This window comes from Chlamydotis macqueenii, chromosome 18 (genome assembly GCF_036417535.1).
Source record: "Chlamydotis macqueenii isolate bChlMac1 chromosome 18, bChlMac1.mat, whole genome shotgun sequence".
Classification (NCBI taxonomy): Eukaryota; Metazoa; Chordata; class Aves; order Otidiformes; family Otididae; genus Chlamydotis; species Chlamydotis macqueenii.
This window is the reverse complement of record NC_141573.1, coordinates 1,504,771-1,521,351: the sequence shown is the minus strand read 5'-3', so window position 1 is coordinate 1,521,351 and position 16,581 is coordinate 1,504,771. Positions and strand designations below refer to the sequence as shown.

Genomic DNA, 16,581 nt, shown 5'->3' with positions numbered 1-16,581 from the left:
GGACGTGGGGGTCCCCTGTGCCGCTGCAGGGCAGAGAAACGGGAACTGGGGAGAACCAGTGGCAGCCAGGCACCCCAGCTCCTCCCTGGCCGTACGCAGGGGCGTCCTCCCACCCCACCCATTTTTCCATGAAAATCTCCGAGCGAAGCCTTGCAGCTGAGCGGGAGCGGGAGCAGCTAGCAGACGCCAGCACGGCGCGCAGGCCTTGTGATGGTCCCCACGCGCAGAGCGGGGACTGGTTGCATTTTCTCCGTCAGCTTTTACTCCCCGATGCCCTCACCACCGTCGCCCCGCAGCCCAAGGGAGCCCCCGGACCCCCGCAGCGGGATCCCGCGGGGCTGGTGGGGAGGCGACGGGACGGATGGAGCCGAGCCCGGGGCGGCTGGGGCTGGCGCGCGCTGCGCGGACACGTTGCACCGGAGGCGAGCGGCGGTGCCGGAGCCAGGCGAGCGGCTGCGGCCAGCTGGCCCGCTCCTCGCTGCGCGGGCTGGCTCAGCGCCGGGCCCCATCTCCGCTGGCGTGGCGGCGGCCAAGTGCACTCCCCGCTCGCGGAGAGGGGCCCGGGCCAGCGGCAGCCTGCGGTGCGGAGGCATCGGCAGCCCCGGGGACCCCACCGGAGCCACGCGCTGGGACGCCGCCGTGGCATCCGCTCTCCTCAGGGTTCCTGGAGCAGCGGAGGCACAGCCAGAGGCGTCGGAGCCCTGAGATCCCCTTTGGGGGCTGCTGTCCCCCAACCCTGCCGGAGCAGCCAGCAGTGACAGTCAGGATGTCCCCAGTTTCCCCGCAGCACCCATGCCGCTGGAGAAAGAACGGCTCTGGCAAGGGACACGAGGAGCTTCCAACAGCATCGCAACCGCCGGAGCACGGGGACCCCCGCAGCCCCTCGGCGGCTGGGCCAGCCCCAGCCAGCGCCTCCGTGCCAGGAGCCATCCCTCAGCGGTGCCCCGGCTGCGTCGGCACAGGCCCGGCTCGCGGCCGCAAAGCCCCTGGCACGGAGCGCGGCTGCCGAGTGAATCGTGGCTCCAGCAGGGAAGGAGCGGACGGGAGGGAAATAAAAGCAAATGACATCAGCGCTGGCATGGGAGCCCGCTCCAGCGAGCTATTTTGGGAAGGGCTGGGCCGGCTGCGTGGTTAAGCGCTTGCAGATGTTGCTTTGCGCGTCTCGCCGGGCTCCTTCCGCCGGCTGCCGGGCAGGGATGCTGCCAGCGCCGGGGATGCGGCGACGGGGCGGCGCGGGGCTCCCTCCGGCACCCCACGGCACCCACTGCCATCCCCGGGGCGAGGGGACCCCCGGGAGCCCCAGCACAGCCTGGGAGGCGGCGGAGACCTGGATCCGGCCCGTGCGTCGGGATGGGGACGGGGATCCCCGGCACGGCCCCGCTGCCGCCGCGTCCCTCTGCCACGCACATCCGGGCAGCCCGGGGCCTGACTGGTGACCGGGACATGGTGGCATCTCAAGGTGACTGGCAAGGGCGAGGAAACAGAAACCTGGCAGTTGCCATGGTTACCACCTAGCATCCGCCAGCGCTGGCTCCAAGCGCGTGTAGCGCCCGTGTTCAGTCGCCGCCGTGGGTTGCAGGAGGAAAGGAAGGGCTGGACGGCTCCCCGCAGCCCAGACCACAGCACTGCTTGGTTTGGGGGAAACCGAGGCACAGCCCTGCCCTGCTGTCCCCCCCGTCAGCACCGGCGGCAGCTCAGGTGCCCTTCGCTGCACGTTTGGGCGCTAACCCAGCCCTCACTCCCTCGAGGGCGGTTATGGTACTGAGATTTGCAGGGCTGGGTTTTTCACAAGGCACAATTTGGGGGTGAAGGCACCCAGTTTGGTGAGAGCTGGGTCTGGGGGGGCTTTGGTGCTTCCCCCCCTTCTCGGGAGGATCTGAGCCCCCAGCAGAGATCCGGACTCGGCTCCGGCTGCCGAGGGCTGGAGCCCAGCTCGGAGCCAGGATCGGATCCCAGGTCTCCGTCAGCCTCAGCGTTTCCCTTAAACCGAAAGAAAAAGCGGCTCAGGAGGGAAGGGAGACAAATGAAGGACGTGGCAGACGTTCCTCCTCGTCCCAGCTCCTGGTTTGCTACGCGGGGCGCGATGCTGGCGGGTCCCCGTCCCCGCTGCCGCCCGTGTCGCCCAGCGGCGCAGGATGACAGGGACCGCGGTGGCAGGTGGCATTTGCCAGCTGCCCTTGGCCGCTGCGGGGAAATCAGCGTCTCCGCCGTGACAGGCGGGAGTGGCCCCTTCGTTAGCTGCCGCCAGATGTTCCTCTGCAGAATAATTTGACGGAAAAACAGGGAAGGGAGCGCGAGTTTCGCCAGCAACATCTTGCTTTAATAAAATAAAAAAAAAAAACCAGGAAATAACGTTGGAGGAAGGAAAGACGTGCCCAGGTTTATCCCACTCCTGCACAGAAATGTGCTCCGTTCGGAGCCGGCCAGCGATGCACCGCTCGCCCTGACGGGACGCTTGTGTGAATCCCCATCTCCAGGCACGGCAGCCCACCCCGGCCCCCGGGGCTGTCCCAGCACCCCGAGGAGCCCACGTCCCGTGATGCTCCGTGGTTCCCGGCCACGCTGGGGGACCCGCACCACATCTGACACCCGGGATTTACAGCCTGGCCCCACGGCCAAGTCTCTCCACGGCCTCGGAGAAGGAGCCAAAGACAACAGGGTCCCTGTCTGACTCCCCCTGTCCCGCGGGCCCAGCTCCCGGCCCCGCCGGCTCGGGGTGGCCCTGGCGCAGCGGGGGGAGAGCGGGCCACAGGGCCACGGGCGGGCTCTGCATCCCCGTCCCCTTCCCCATCCTCATCCCCACCCCCATCCTCATCCTAATTTATTTCCCCTTCCCCTTCCCCCTCCCCGTCCCCATCCCCATCCCCATCCCCATCCCCATGCTCATCCCCATCCCCATCCTCATTCCTTTCCCCTTCCCCATCCCATCCCCGTTCTCATCCCATCCTCAGCCACTGGAGCAGGAGCAAGGCCGGGACACGGACACCGAAAGGCATTCTTGTCCCCGAGGAGAAAAAAAAAATCCCATGGGCGAAGAGGGGGAAGGAGAAGAAAAGGGAACTAGCAGGGAAAAAAAAAGTTCAATCAGATTTGTAAAGGGCACAATTTACAAAATCCATCACATATTTTACTAGGCTGGGATTTACGGATTAGCCTGTAATACTTAGGTGGCTTTTTGTAATAAAACCCTGAGCCACAGCAGCCTTGGGAAAGCGAGAAGGTGGAAGAAGTCTCCTCTCCATCCCACGCTCATCTTCCCAGCATTTCCTCTTTTTTTTTTCCTTTTTTTTTTTCTCCTTTTCTTTTTTGATCTGGGCAGCCCCATTAATCTGGGCTTTATCCGCCTATGGAGAAGGCCTGAGCTCTTTATTGGATTTTTGTCAAGAATAAATGATTCAGTTTGGGACACTGTGGAAGCGGTTTCTGCAGTATTACACCAGCTAATAAATGAAACAGCGGGGATCGATTCCTCCCGCGCAACGCTGCGGGAAATGCGCCCTGCGCCTACCTGGGAGCCGCAGGAGCCTGGGGATGGCCGGTACAGTGATGACATGGCGGGTACGGTGGGTACGGTGATGACATGGCAGGTACGGTGATGACACGGTGGGTACGGTGATGACACGGCAGGTACGGTGATGACATGGTGGGTACGGTGATGACATGGCAGGTATGGCGCAGGCGTGGTGAGTACGGTGCGGGGATGGTGGGTACGGCAATGACATGGCGGGTGTGCTGATGGCACAGCGGGTACGGCCACGTCTCGCCTCGCCGGCACACCCAGACTCCACCAGCGTTAGCTGCGCACGCCCATCGCCATCCAGCCCCTGCCCCGTGGGCAGCACCGGCATCAAACCCAACCGACGAGCGGGCAAAACCCACCCGATTGCGCCGGGGTGGGGTCAGCGGCTGGGAACGTCCCTGCTGGGGACAGGAGGGACAGGGCAGGGGAAGGAGGCGGAGGCGTGTTTCCCTTTCAGGCAGGATTATAAAACCCGTCACTAAACTTCTTCCTAATCGCCTTAGCGCAGACCTCGTTAGGGAAGCGAACTTCAGGGCCGGGAATGCACCCCATCCCTTCTTCCCCAGACACAACCCTCGGGACGGCGCCGTCCCCGTGCCAGGGGCTGGGGAGAGGGTCCGCGCCCCCTCCTCACCGCGATGCCACCACGATGTCCCCGCACCGCTTCGGCCCCAGCACCCCGCCGCGGCACCGCGCAGGATGGGTGGGCAGAGCCTTTGAAGAGAGGAAGACGAGTGGGTGTGCGAGTGCACGCCACTGCGAGTTATGAAGCCTCCTAATTAAGAAAATCCTTTGGGGAACGAAAATCCCTCGGCTGTCAGGTCTGTGTGGGAAGGCGAGCGGGCCGAGCCAAGGACCTTGGGGACGGGGGTTTGCCGCCAGCGCCAGCAGCCCCTGCAAAGCCACCCCTGTCCCCGTCCCTGTCCCTGTCCTGTCACTGGTGCAGGCAGGGCTCCACAGGCCCCAGCCCCACGCCCCGCCTGCCCATCGGCATGGCATCGGGGAGAAGGCGATGCTGCAGGACGGGGTCCCGGAGCAGCCAGGCGTGGGGGGTGAGGAGGGGCCCCGTCCCTGCCGGGGTGCCAAGGGCCCGCTGGAGGGTGCGGAGGAGCCCGCCGCCCGCCCCGGGGAGCGCGGTGAGTTATTGCTGCGGGAAATGAAACTGCTAATAAATCCCCGGGCAGAAGCCAGGAAGGTTAAAGCTCCATCTATAAAGGGAGACGATGATTTATAAAGTGGCATCCAACTCCTCTTCCCCACCGCGGGGCTCTTGGGCTGCCGGCTGCCCGGAGACGGAGAGTCGGGCCAGTGCCCGCCCATGCTGGAGCTCACTGGGGCGCAGGGGCACAATCTTGCCATTGGTGGTCCTGTGGGATGGAGGGGAGGGGAGGGAAGGTCACACGCTGCAGCCGCCACCCCATCTCATCCCACCCTATCCCATCTATCCCACCCTATCTCATCCCATCTCATCCCCATCCCATCCCATCCCATCTCATCCCATCTCCATCCCCATCCCTATCCCATCCCATCTCCATCCCCATCCCTATCCCATCCCATCCCCATCCCTATCCCATCCCATCCCATCCCATCCCATCCTATCCCATCCCCATCCCATCCCATCCCATCCCATCTCATCCCCTCCCATCCCCTCCCATCCCATCCCCTCCCCTCCCATCCCATCCCATCCCCTCCCATCCCATCCCATCCCATCCCCTCCCATCCCCTCCCCTCCCATCCCATCCCATCCCATCCTATCCCATCCCATCCCATCCCCTCCCATCCCATCCCATCCCATCCTATCCCATCCCCTCCCATCCCATCCCCATCCCCTCCCATCCCATCCCATCCCATCCCCTCCCAATCCCATCCCATCCCCTCCCCTCCCAATCCCATCCCCTCCCATCCCATCCCATCCCATCCCATCCCCATCCCATCCCCTCCCCTCCCATCCCATCCCCATCCCCTCCCATCCCATCCCATCCCATCCCATCCCATCCCCTCCCAATCCCATCCTATCCCATCCCCTCCCCTCCCAATCCCATCCCCTCCCATCCCATCCCATCCCATCCCATCCCCATCCCCTCCCATCCCATCCCATCCCATCCCATCCCATCCCATCCCATCCCCATCCCCTCCCATCCCATCCCATCCCATCCCATCCCCATCCCCTCCCATCCCATCCCATCCCATCCCATCCCATCCCATCCCCATCCCCTCCCATCCCATCCCATCCCATCCCATCCCCTCCCATCCCATCCCATCCCATCCCCATCCCATCCCCATCCCATCCCCTCCCATCCCATCCCATCCCATCGCATCCCCTCCCCTCCCAATCCCATCCCCTCCCATCCCATCCCATCCCATCCCATCCCATCCCATCCCCTCCCCTCCCAATCCCATCCCATCTATCCTGTGTCTCGCAGGGATGGAGAAGCACCTCAGCGGCGCCGCAGCCAGCAGCGTGTCCCGCCGGACACACACGGCGACTCGGAGGGAGAAAACCCAGGGAAAATGCACGGCAGCGAGCGGAGCAGGAGGGCCCGTAAGCCACCCCCGCCCTGAGGGGTTCATCAGTAATGCACCCGCGCGGGGCCGGGGAGCTCTCACCCAGGTAATTTTCACGTACGGCGAGCGCGCGCACGCTCGGCACGGCAGCAGGGCTCCCCCCTCGCTCCCGGGAAAAATACTTCTGGCAGGACTGACACATTTATTATTTCTCCCCTAATTACCTTATCGGGAGCGTTCGTTAGGCAGCACCCTGGGAACCACGGCCCCGCGCAGGGCTCCCAGGCAGGAGCCGCCTTTCAAACACCGGCAGAGACTTTTGCTCAGGAAAGTGGGTCAGGATGGGACCCGAGGGCTCTGTGCCGCGATGCTGTGCGTGGCCCGGTGCCGGGCTCCACTCCAGCCGGCACGCCGTCTCCCGGGTGGAGCGGCGATGGGCAGGGGCTGGCATGGGATACTGGGCGGGGGGGTCTGGCCACCCCGGCGCTTGCCAGGCTGTGCAGGGATGAGGGTGGGGATGGACATGGGATGGGGATGGACATGGGATGGGGATGGGATGAGGATGGGATTGGGATGGGGATGGGATGAGGATGGGATTGGGAGGGGGATGGGAAAGGGATGAGGATGGAGATGGGACGGGGATAGGAGGGGATGGGGATGGGATGAGGATGGGATGGGATGGGATGGGGATGGGGATGGGATGGGCATGGAATGAGGATGGGATTGGGATGGGATTGGGAGGTGATGGGGATGGGATGAGGATGGAGATGGGACAAGGATGGGGATGGGACGAGGATGGGATTGGGATGGGATTGGGAGGGGATGGGGATGGGATGAGGATGGAGATGGGATGGGGATGGGATGGGGATGAGCATGGGATGGGGATGAGGATGGGATGGGGATGGGATGGGGATGAGATGAGATTGGGATAAGGATAGAATATGAAGGGATGGCAATGGGATAGGGATGAGGATGGGATGGAGATGGGATGAGGATGGGGATGGCAATGGGATGGGGATGAGGATGGGGATGGAAACAGGGATGGGAACAGGGCTGAGCGGCCGCAGCGTGAGCCATGAAAGTGGATATTAAAGGCTTTATTACAGGGTGACGCTCGCTAATTGCAGAGCTCCTTTCAGGGAGCCGGCAGCGGATGAGCTCGGGCGACAGCACCCAATTATTGCAGCTCAGCGGGGGGAGAAGAGAAAGAAAGGAAGAAAAGAAAGCGCAATTATCGGGGCCTCGTCTGCGGCGCGGCACAGGGCTGCAATTTCCGTGCAGGCTCGCTTTGCCCGGCCCCGCGTCGCTCCCGCTCCCGCCGGTGTGACAGCTTGCATTTCTTTTTAATCGGGCAGTTGCCCGTCCCTGCCTCGCGCCCCCCATCCCTGCCCCGCATCGCACCGATGCTCCCCGGAGCATCCCTGCCGCTGCCCGCAGTGGGCACCGGAACACCGCCCGGCCGGCCCCGCTGGGGAGCTGCCGTGGTTTTTCTCCCCCCTCCATCTCACCCGCTCCCACCTTTTCCTCCCAGAGCTGCTCCCGGCTCCGAAATCGCAGCCCTGTATATTAAAAAAGGTCAGATCTCAGCTCTGGTGAAGCAGCAAAAAACCAGAGCAGCGTGAAGAGGCGCGGCCGCCCGTTTCTTGGGGGATCTGGGGCGCGGGGGGGTGCCGGTGGGGGACCCGCTCACCTCTGCCGTGGGGGCTGGGGGCAGACCCCGGCCTTTGCGCCTGATGATTAAATTTAATTACACCTTTGAGAAATAACAGTGTACGTTGGTTTAATGGGCCTGTCTGGCGCAGGGCGGGTTTTCCCCCACGCCTTCGGCTGGATGAGGTGGCTCACAGGGTGACACGCGTGGCGCGGCGACGCCGTTTGCCAGGCTGGGGTGCCAGGCGGTGCCAGCGCCGCCCCGCAGTGCCAAAATCTCTGCCAGCGTGGCGGGGCTGAGCAGCAGCTGCGGGGACCCCGCCACCCCGGCATCGCTGGAGCCGGCCTCGGCACAGGGATGTGCTCCATCGCCAGCACAGCCCACGGTGCATCCCGGCCCAGGGAATCCGCAGTGGCCGGAGGAAGCGATGCCATGCGGGCCCCGTGCCGGGGGATGCGTTCAGAAAGCCGAAAATCCCCCAGAACGGCTTCATTATTTATCTCTCTGCAAAAGACAGGCAACAAAGCCGTCCCGCTGGCTTTGGCTGCTTCAGTCTCTGCTCCTTTTGCCTTTTTTTAAATTTTGAGACAATACCGCGGCGCTCTCCCGTTATTTGCAGCCTGATTTGTGAATCCTTCAGCGGCATCAGGGGGCTCTCGGGGCTCTCGCTGCGCTGCGGGAGGGTTTCCGGAGCGCGCAGGCAGGTGTGCGGCGGGGCCAAGGCGCCCGGGGGCTCGGCGATCCCGGGACTCTGCGGCCGGGGGGCTAACGGGGCGCTCGGCATCTCCCGGCCTCCGCGTCCCCCTGATTCGCACCCCTCCCTTTCTCTAATTAAAGATAATCATCCGCAATTACCTAATTAGCTGTCTGATTTTTGCCCTCTGATCCCCCGCGCGTCACGCTACCTCGGGACGGGATGCTGCTCGGTGCCGTCAGCGCCCACCAGCACCTGCACCCGCGGCGGTGCCGGTTTGGGGGAGACGTGTGTTTGCACGGATCCGTCACGCCCAGACACCCCACGTCACCCTCCGACGGGCACGGGGACGCGCACCAGGGCACCCCGGCATGCAGGGGCTCATCCCCGGGATCCCCAGGGGCCACCGTGCATCCGAGTGACGCAAACGGGCTGGCAAGAGGTGACCGTGCAGGGATGTCCCCAGATATTCCCGCTGAGGAAAGCCGGTACCCGGGCAGGGACAGTGGCACTCAGCGTGGCATCGCAGCCCTGCCCCAGGGACGGGCACGGGGCTGGCAGGGCCACCGCCACCGGCTGGGACACGAGGGGCGACCCAGGCTGTCGGACGCACCACGCAACCATGGAAGAAAAATTAGGCCAAAGCGAGCCTGGCTCTCCCTCTCCCTCCGAGTGATCGTCGCCCTCATTAAAAAACAACTAATTATTATTCTGGCTCATTAGCAATTATAAACCTCCAGCTCCGGTACTTCATTAAAAAAAATTACAAGTTAGCACTTAATTACGTTCCCCAGCAGCCCGATGGGTGGAAGCCTTAACCCTCCCCACCCTGCTGCTCGCCAGCACTGGAACCCGCACCAGTGCCAGCGCCAGCACCAGTACCAGCATCTGCACCAGTACCAGTGGCAGCACCCACACCAGTGCCAGCACCAGCACCCTCACCAGCACCCGTGCCAGCCAGCTCCCAGGGCCAGAGGGCACTTTGGGCTCCTGGCTCCGTGTTCCTCAGAGGGACCCTGAGCCCCGGCATCCCCCCGGATGCTCGCCCCGCGCCGGCTGGGTGCCCTGGACTGGCTGAGCCTCCTCCGGTGGCACGGGGTCCTGCTCCCACTGGGGAGAAGGGAACTGGGAGCAGGCCAGAAACCAGCCCACGCACCCAGCACCCGCGGGGAGTTTACGGAACGTGGCGGGAACACCCCCGCCCAGAGGGGTGGGCGCATGTCCCAGGGAACGCTAGCTCCATGTCTCTCCCACCGCAGCCGACGACGCTGCGGGTCCCGGGACAGAGGACAGCCGGCAGCAAATCCCATGTTGGGTCCCAAAAAGCAAGAGTTGCAGCGGGGTGGGCAGCGGCCTGCATCCCAAGCACCGGGCTGCCTCGCTGGCACGGCACACGGCGCCCGGAGCCTGCGGCGAGCACCTTGCCGCTACCCGACGGATAATTGGCCACTAAATCCCTCCGGGGGAGAAATGACGGGGAAAAATTACAGCTGCGGAACTAGCTCTCCAAAATTATATCACCTCCTCTGACAGGATAATTGCTCCTTTTCCCTGAGATTTAATACGGATCTCACATCCTTAAACAGTTGGGTGTTATTTTAAGGGCTCTGGGTGTTTTTCCCGCCTCTCGCAGGTAGCGCAGGATCCAGCGGCGGAGCGGGCACCTCCCCGGCACCGTGGGCTCTTTTAGGGTGGAAGATGGTGATGGCGTGCCGGTCCCGGGGGGGGATGCAGGGGAACGCAGGCCTGCAGCGCCCGGATGAGATGGCTGGTCCGGGTGTCACCGTCTGCCGTGTACGAGCAGGGCCCCCGGCGCTGCGGCACCGGCGGCGTGCCTTGTTCTCCCCGCGCTCTAATGGCTACATCAATATTATCTCGCCCGCGGGTTGCCCTGTGACAGATATATTAATGACACGGTGCACAGCCCGCGCCGCGCCGGGGAAGGATGCACACCACGTACGGAGGCTGGCGTGGGCAGGGGGCTCGCTCGGAGAAGGCAGGGCCCACCCTGGGGGGCCCCAGGGGATGTTTGGGGGTCAAAGCCCTTGGCCAGACCCCGAGGACTCAGGCTGTTTTCAGCCCCAGTGCTCCTGGGAGCCAGGAACCCCTCCCCGAGACAGAGCCCAATATTTCGGGCTGCCCGGCGTGGAGTGGGTTCAGTTCCCTGGGGTCTGTGCCAGATCCACGTACCCATTCCCAAACACTTGCCCCCCAGGAAAACTCTCCCTCCGGCTTTCATCCAGGCCTCCATCCCACAGACCCGTCACGGGAAGCAATAAATCAGCCCGCGAACGCAGAAGCTCGACAGAGACGCCTGCCCGCGCCGCTGCCGACTGAGCTCCATCCATCACCACCCCAGACCTGACCCCGCCATCCCCGCTGCCGCCTGCCACCTGCGTGCCCCGCTCCAGGATGGTGGCCCCTGCCCCCTGCCAGCCCCCGGGGATGCTCTGTCACGGGGACCTGGGGGAGCCCCGGCAGCGCCAGCCCCCCGGCGCAGCCCCGGGCCCTCATTAGGTTTCCCACACACACGCCCCGTGCCGCCAGCGAGGCCGTCACCCGCCTCCCCGCAAACCCACGCGCCTGCCCCGCGAGCAGGTCCCGGCCATCGCCACCCTCCCGCCGCCCCGCACCTGCCCCACGCTGCCGCCGGCCCGCTACCGGGCACGGGATGGGCGAGGGGACCCCCGTGTCACCCCACTGCCCGCCCCGCGCCCTCGCTCCCCTCAGCACGCCGCGCGCCAGCTCTCTGGGGCGAGGAAAAGCAGTGCTTGTTATTGCACGTACGGCTTTGAACACAAACCGCCGTCAAAACGTCCTGGGATTACAGCGAGGAGAGATTGAGTTGTTTAGGAGCCGGGGAGTAGGAGAAGATGGCTCAGCAAGAGGCTTTCTGTTGTCAAGCTCCGTTCAGCAGCATCGATTCGCGGTGTTCGGGAGCCGCTGCCCGGTTACGCCCCCGCGCCGTTCACCAGTGCCCCCCGGCCGCGGGGACGGCGCGGGGCCCGGCGCTCACCGGCAAAGGTCGGCGTTGCCAAGCCGCACCGCGCCGTGACGCGGGGACCTGCCCGCCCCGTCCTCGGGAGCCGGCTGGGGCAGGACTCCAAGTCTGTAAATATATTATTTATTATTTCTATTACCCTTCTCCATTATTCATCGCTCAATTCGCCGCTGTTCTATTATTAACTCTCCCAAGTGCTTTGCCGATGCTCTGACACGAAAGAGGCACCGTGAAATTTCGCTCGCGCGCCGCAGTCCTCACGCCGGGGTGGGGGCCGGTGGCCGGGTCCGGTGGCCCCCGGCTCGGGTCCAGCCGTGCCCCATCGGTGGTTGTGGCGCTGGCCGGGGTCTGGCTGCTTCGAAGCAAACTCCTTCGCGGGCAGAACTTGGCCGTGCAGAAGTCTTTGCGCCGAACGAAAGCGCAGCTCGGCGTGTAACGCCGCCGTCGCCGCCGCCGCCCTCGTTGCCGGGGGACTCGCACCCAGCACCCCCCTTCAGTGGGTTTCGGTGGGTTTTGCCCTCGTGGGGGCCAGTCACAGCCAAGCTCCTTCTCCTCCTCGAGCCAAAAAACTTAAGGCATGCTTGGAAACCAGACATGGGGAGATTTGTTCAAAATAGCCAAGAACCTTGTTTTCCTTAAAAACCGCGATTTGTCAGAAAAATGGCCTGAGCCTGGCTGCACGGGGACCTGGCCCTGGGCAGCGTCGTGGGGCGGCGGGGGCTGCTTGTCTGGGAGCCGAGGGATCGCGCCGGGATGAGCAGCCGTGGCGTAATAGATGGAGCACCCGCGGAAACAAACACTTACAAATGACTCCAGCGTTCACCCAAATGTCACGCCGGCTGCTCAGCAGAGAGACGGGTCCCCGGCTCCGCCGAGCCGGCAGAGGCATTTCGGGGTGGTGGGAGGTGCTGCCCAGACCCCCGGGGGCTGTGGGGACCCCTCGCCCACCGCCACAGCCCCGATTCCAGCAGCCACTTTCCCATCTGACGGGTGCCCACGCCGGCACAACCAGCCCAGCGGCGCCTGCGTGCTTTCGGCAGAGCAGCACAAGAGGAGGGCAAAGCGGGTGGATCCATCCCAAATTTCCTCGTCTGTCATGTTTGTTCCTCTTCCCTGCTCCCTCAGGTGAGGGATTTGTGGAGCAGCTGGCCTGGACTGGGAGCCCTCATTTATCCCGATTTACCTTGGCTGGGAGCGCTGCCGATGAACCTCACCTCCCGCTGCCGTTACGGATGCGCTGGAGCTCCGGGCTGGGCCGCGGCCGCTCTCCGGAGGCAAGTTTGGGATGCATCCCCTCGCAGCGATGGGGATGAGTATTTCCCACAGCCGCCCGCGAGCCCTGAGCCCCTCCGTGCCCGCTCGCCATCCCGGGAGGATCCCTGCTTTGAATCGCTCCGGTTAAATTATGCATCACTCTGGGATTAGCTTTTTGGGGTGTTTTTCAACAAAAGCGATGAGGGTGAGGTGTCGTGGGGAGGGCGAGGCCCCGAGCCCTGCCAGCCCCTGCGCGCTGCGGGCCCCTCAGGATGCATTTACCCGATGGCCGGGGAAAAGGGATGCTCATCAATTTGCTGATGACCGCAGCCGGTGCAGAGGCAGGATCCGGCACCAGGAACCTCTGCAGCTCTCCACGGAGGTGATGGGGATTGGGATACAGCATCCCCCAACCCTCCCTGGGCACCCAGACCCAGCGCCCTGGGGTCACAACCCCTCGCCGGCACCGCGCCGGGGCTCTGCTCCTCCGTCCTGTCTCCCGGTGTCACCCGCTGCCGCCGGCCCCGCACCCTCCTCCGGCACCCGGGAGCGGGAATGGCGAGGAGACGCTTTAATCTCAATCAGTTATGAATAAACCGGTTCTAACGGCAGGGCAATAAAAGAATACTTTAATTTTAGAGCTAATTAAATATCAACAATTGGAATGCAGCGACAGACAGTGAACCTGGAGTAACCCATTATTTATCCGGAATATAACGCGTCGGCTGGGGGATGAAGTGAGTTGTAGTCATTTTAATATCGGCTGTCACAGTCTAACTGTTCTCTTTTGTCTCACTCCAGCACAATCATCTCGCCGGCTTCCTCCGGGACCATTACCACCTCTCTGCTCGACAGAAGATTAATTAAGCAGGGGTCCCGGCAGAGGACGGATCCGTGCGCTCCCGTCCCTGCTCGATGAACCGGGGTGACGCCGGTGCGCGGCCCGGGCTCCGGGGCTCCGCCGGCCCAGCCGAGCGAGGCGATGCCTCCAGCCCGAGGGTTCAATGGTAATTGCGACCCACGGGCTCTGCGAGAACTCATTAGAAGCTGTAAATTATTAATGGGGAGCGCTCGCGGCTCTGCTGGGTACCCCAGGGGCTGCGGTGACTCCGGGGACGGACAGAGCCGCGATCCCGACGGGAGCCAGGTGGGAACGGCTCCCTCGGGGCGGTGAATGCCCCGTACCCCAAAACCTGTGCTGGGGAGCAGAGAACAAGGGGGAAATCCCGAGGCAGGAGGGGATGCTCGGCCCCACAACGCTGCTCCACGGGGATGCACATCCTCCCCGCAGCCCCGAAAGCCTCCGTCGCTGCAGCCCGGGCGCGTTCACTGCGGGGCTTTGGCAGCCTCCCGGCCCGCTGCGGGGAGGCGCATGTAATACGTGCCAAAGCGGTATTAGCGTGGCTGTTAGGTTTTTAACGGCTTCGGTGGCGGGGAGGAGCAGCCGGGACCGAAGAGTGAGTCCAACGTCACAGGCCTGGGCTGCTGGGGTCCCTGTCCTGCCCTAAGGGGACACGGGGACAAAGTGACACCAAGAACCCTGTGCAGTTCCAGCCCCCTGAAACCTTCTTCCAGCCAAATAATTCGTGGTGGACGGAAGGAAACCCCCTGGCAGGGGCTGTGCCCCCATCACCGCTCGCTGGCGGGCTCAGCACCGGCGCTGCTCGCGTCAGTCGAAAGGAAACCTCCCGCCTTCCCCAGATTTGCATTTTCCTCCGCAAAAGCTCCCTGAAGCTCATTTCGGTCTCATCAGGGCATGGTCCCAGAGCCGAGCCGCCACGCTGCTGCTGTGCCACCCCTGTGCCACCGCCACCACACCCCCATGGGACCCATCCTCCCGTCCCCTTGGGACCCCCCCCCGACGCGTCCTCACGCCGCACCGCGCTCCGGGCGGCTTAGACACGCTCTCCTGCGCTGGGAGCTGCCCGCACCTTTCCGTCCCCTCACCCTGCGCGGCATCGGCACGCTCCGGGGGGGAATGAGCCGCCCCTGCCCCATCGGAGACATCCCGTGGCGCTGGTACCCGGCTCTCCTGCGTTTAACAAGAGCTGCCGACATTTAAGATTCAGGCTGATGCAATTATTCCCGTGTTAAAGTTATGGGTTGGCTTTCTCCCTCCGTTATTCGCGCTGCCAGGCTGGCTCCGGCCCCTGGCCCCGCTGCGTCCCGGCCGCGTGCGACGAGGCTGCGCGCGGGACCGTAGAACATCTCAAGCTGGAAGGAACCCATGGGGATCACCACGTCCAAGCCCAAATGTTGGAGATCTGCACCCAAAAGCGTGCCCGTGAACTGGCGGGGTGGCCAGCACCGCCCCAGGAGCACGAGCTGCAAGGAGAGGGGACGGAAAGGGGAATTTAGGGGACGCAGCAGCAGTGGGAGTGGGGAGCATCCAAGCACCCAAGGCTTCACTCAACACAGAGAAAACATTTTGACTCCCAGTCGCCAGGCTCGTGTCACGGGTTTCATGTATCGGCTTTAAAAGAAAAATGCCACCGTGTGACAGAAAGTCAGGAATTTTTCATTGGGAAATGTCAAAATTAAACACTTCCAGAGCGAAATGTCTCGCCAGCAAAAGGCTGGCGGCAAATCCCCCCCGTGCCGAGGCTGGCAACGTGCCGCCGAGCTGCTGGGGTCCCCGGAGGAGCGGCCACGGGGGCCAGCGAAGGGCAGGGGGAGGGCGAGCCCCCCCGGCCACCCCCGCATCCGCAGCGTTCGCGTGGGAGCTCGCTGAGGCCCTAATTACCGGGAAAAATCCCAGCCCTGTCCCACCTGCCAAAGCAGCGAGGGGCTGCTCCGAGGGGGCAGTTACGTGGGGTTTCATTAGTGTTATTAGTGTGATTATTTAATTCTCAAGGTCGCAGGATTTACAGCCCGAGCTTACTTATTACCAGGCCCAGCCAAACACAAATGATAGATTCCGTGCCTGCTTTAAGCAGCTCTCGGCGGCTATTACGGTTGCTAAAAGCGTTTTCTGTTAAAAAAAAAAAAAAAAAAAAGAAAAAAAAAGGAGAGCGCAGAAGGGGGAGAAGAAAAAGAGCAAAAGGAAAAATGCAATAGGAGCCAGGGAAATGATGGATTGCGGGAGACAATCCATCTTGTCAGCCCAGGACTCCACAACCTTGATGTCAGCGGGTGTTTTTCTCCGCCTGAGCTCTCCGGCTGGCCGGGACGGAGCCGCGGTGTGCCGGAGTGTGGCACGGGGATGGCTCCCACCGCACCCCCGGAAAACTGCCGGGATTTGGGGGTTCCCCCTCATTCCCGTGTCCCAGGCGGGGAGGGGGACGCGAACGCCCAGCCCTGGGTACCCTGGGGATGCGAGGCAGGACGCAGGCTGCAGGTGAGATGTGCGGAGTGGCAGGGGACAGCGGGGGACAGCGGGGGACAGGGGGTGACCGTGCCCAGGGACGTCCCTGCGGCACTGCCTCCACTTTTCCCTCCCCTCAATCTCTTTTTGTCATCTGCCGCTCCCCCCCCCCCGCTCCCCCCCGCCACCGCGCTGCCTTCCCCGCGTCCCTGTCATTTTTATCTGACACTGCCCGTGAAAATTGGTGTGAAATAAAAAAAGGCATCTCTGCCCACAGATGAAATCAATTGATTTGGCAGGTCGCCCGTGGACACCTCCGAGCAGCGCTTCCAATTTGCAGGCGGATGCCGGCTCGGTGCAGCCTCTTCCCTTTCTTCTCCTCCGTCTCCCCCACCCCTGCTCCTCCACCCTGTTTTTTTTTTTTCTTCTCTCTTTCAATTTCCCTTTGATGTTCCTGTTATTTTGGCTTTCCGTTTAATGGCAATCAGGCCTGGGGGTGGGTGTGGGGGGGTGCTTAGGGGGTCTCCACACACGCGTTCATGTCTCCTCCCGTTCGAGGTGGCTCGGGGATGGGCTTGGTCCCGGCGTGACAGGCGATGGGGGTGATTTTGGGGATCCCATGGGGCTGGGTGGGAGCTGTAGCACCCCGGTG

General features: G+C 63.4%; 1 long non-coding RNA gene across 2 annotated transcripts; it reads left to right on the top strand.

Annotated features, from left to right (window-relative positions):
• Positions 1–4,259: 4,259 nt before the first annotated feature.
• Positions 4,260–7,638, top strand: LOC147598444 (uncharacterized). 2 transcript variants are annotated; one of them, XR_015260570.1, is made up of 3 exons: positions 4,260–4,341; positions 5,944–6,062; positions 7,165–7,638. It is a non-coding gene; the product is annotated as an uncharacterized LOC147598444 (long non-coding RNA). The 2 variants fall into 2 exon arrangements; XR_015260571.1 differs by having other exon boundaries at positions 4,278–4,656.
• Positions 7,639–16,581: the final 8,943 nt, after the last annotated feature.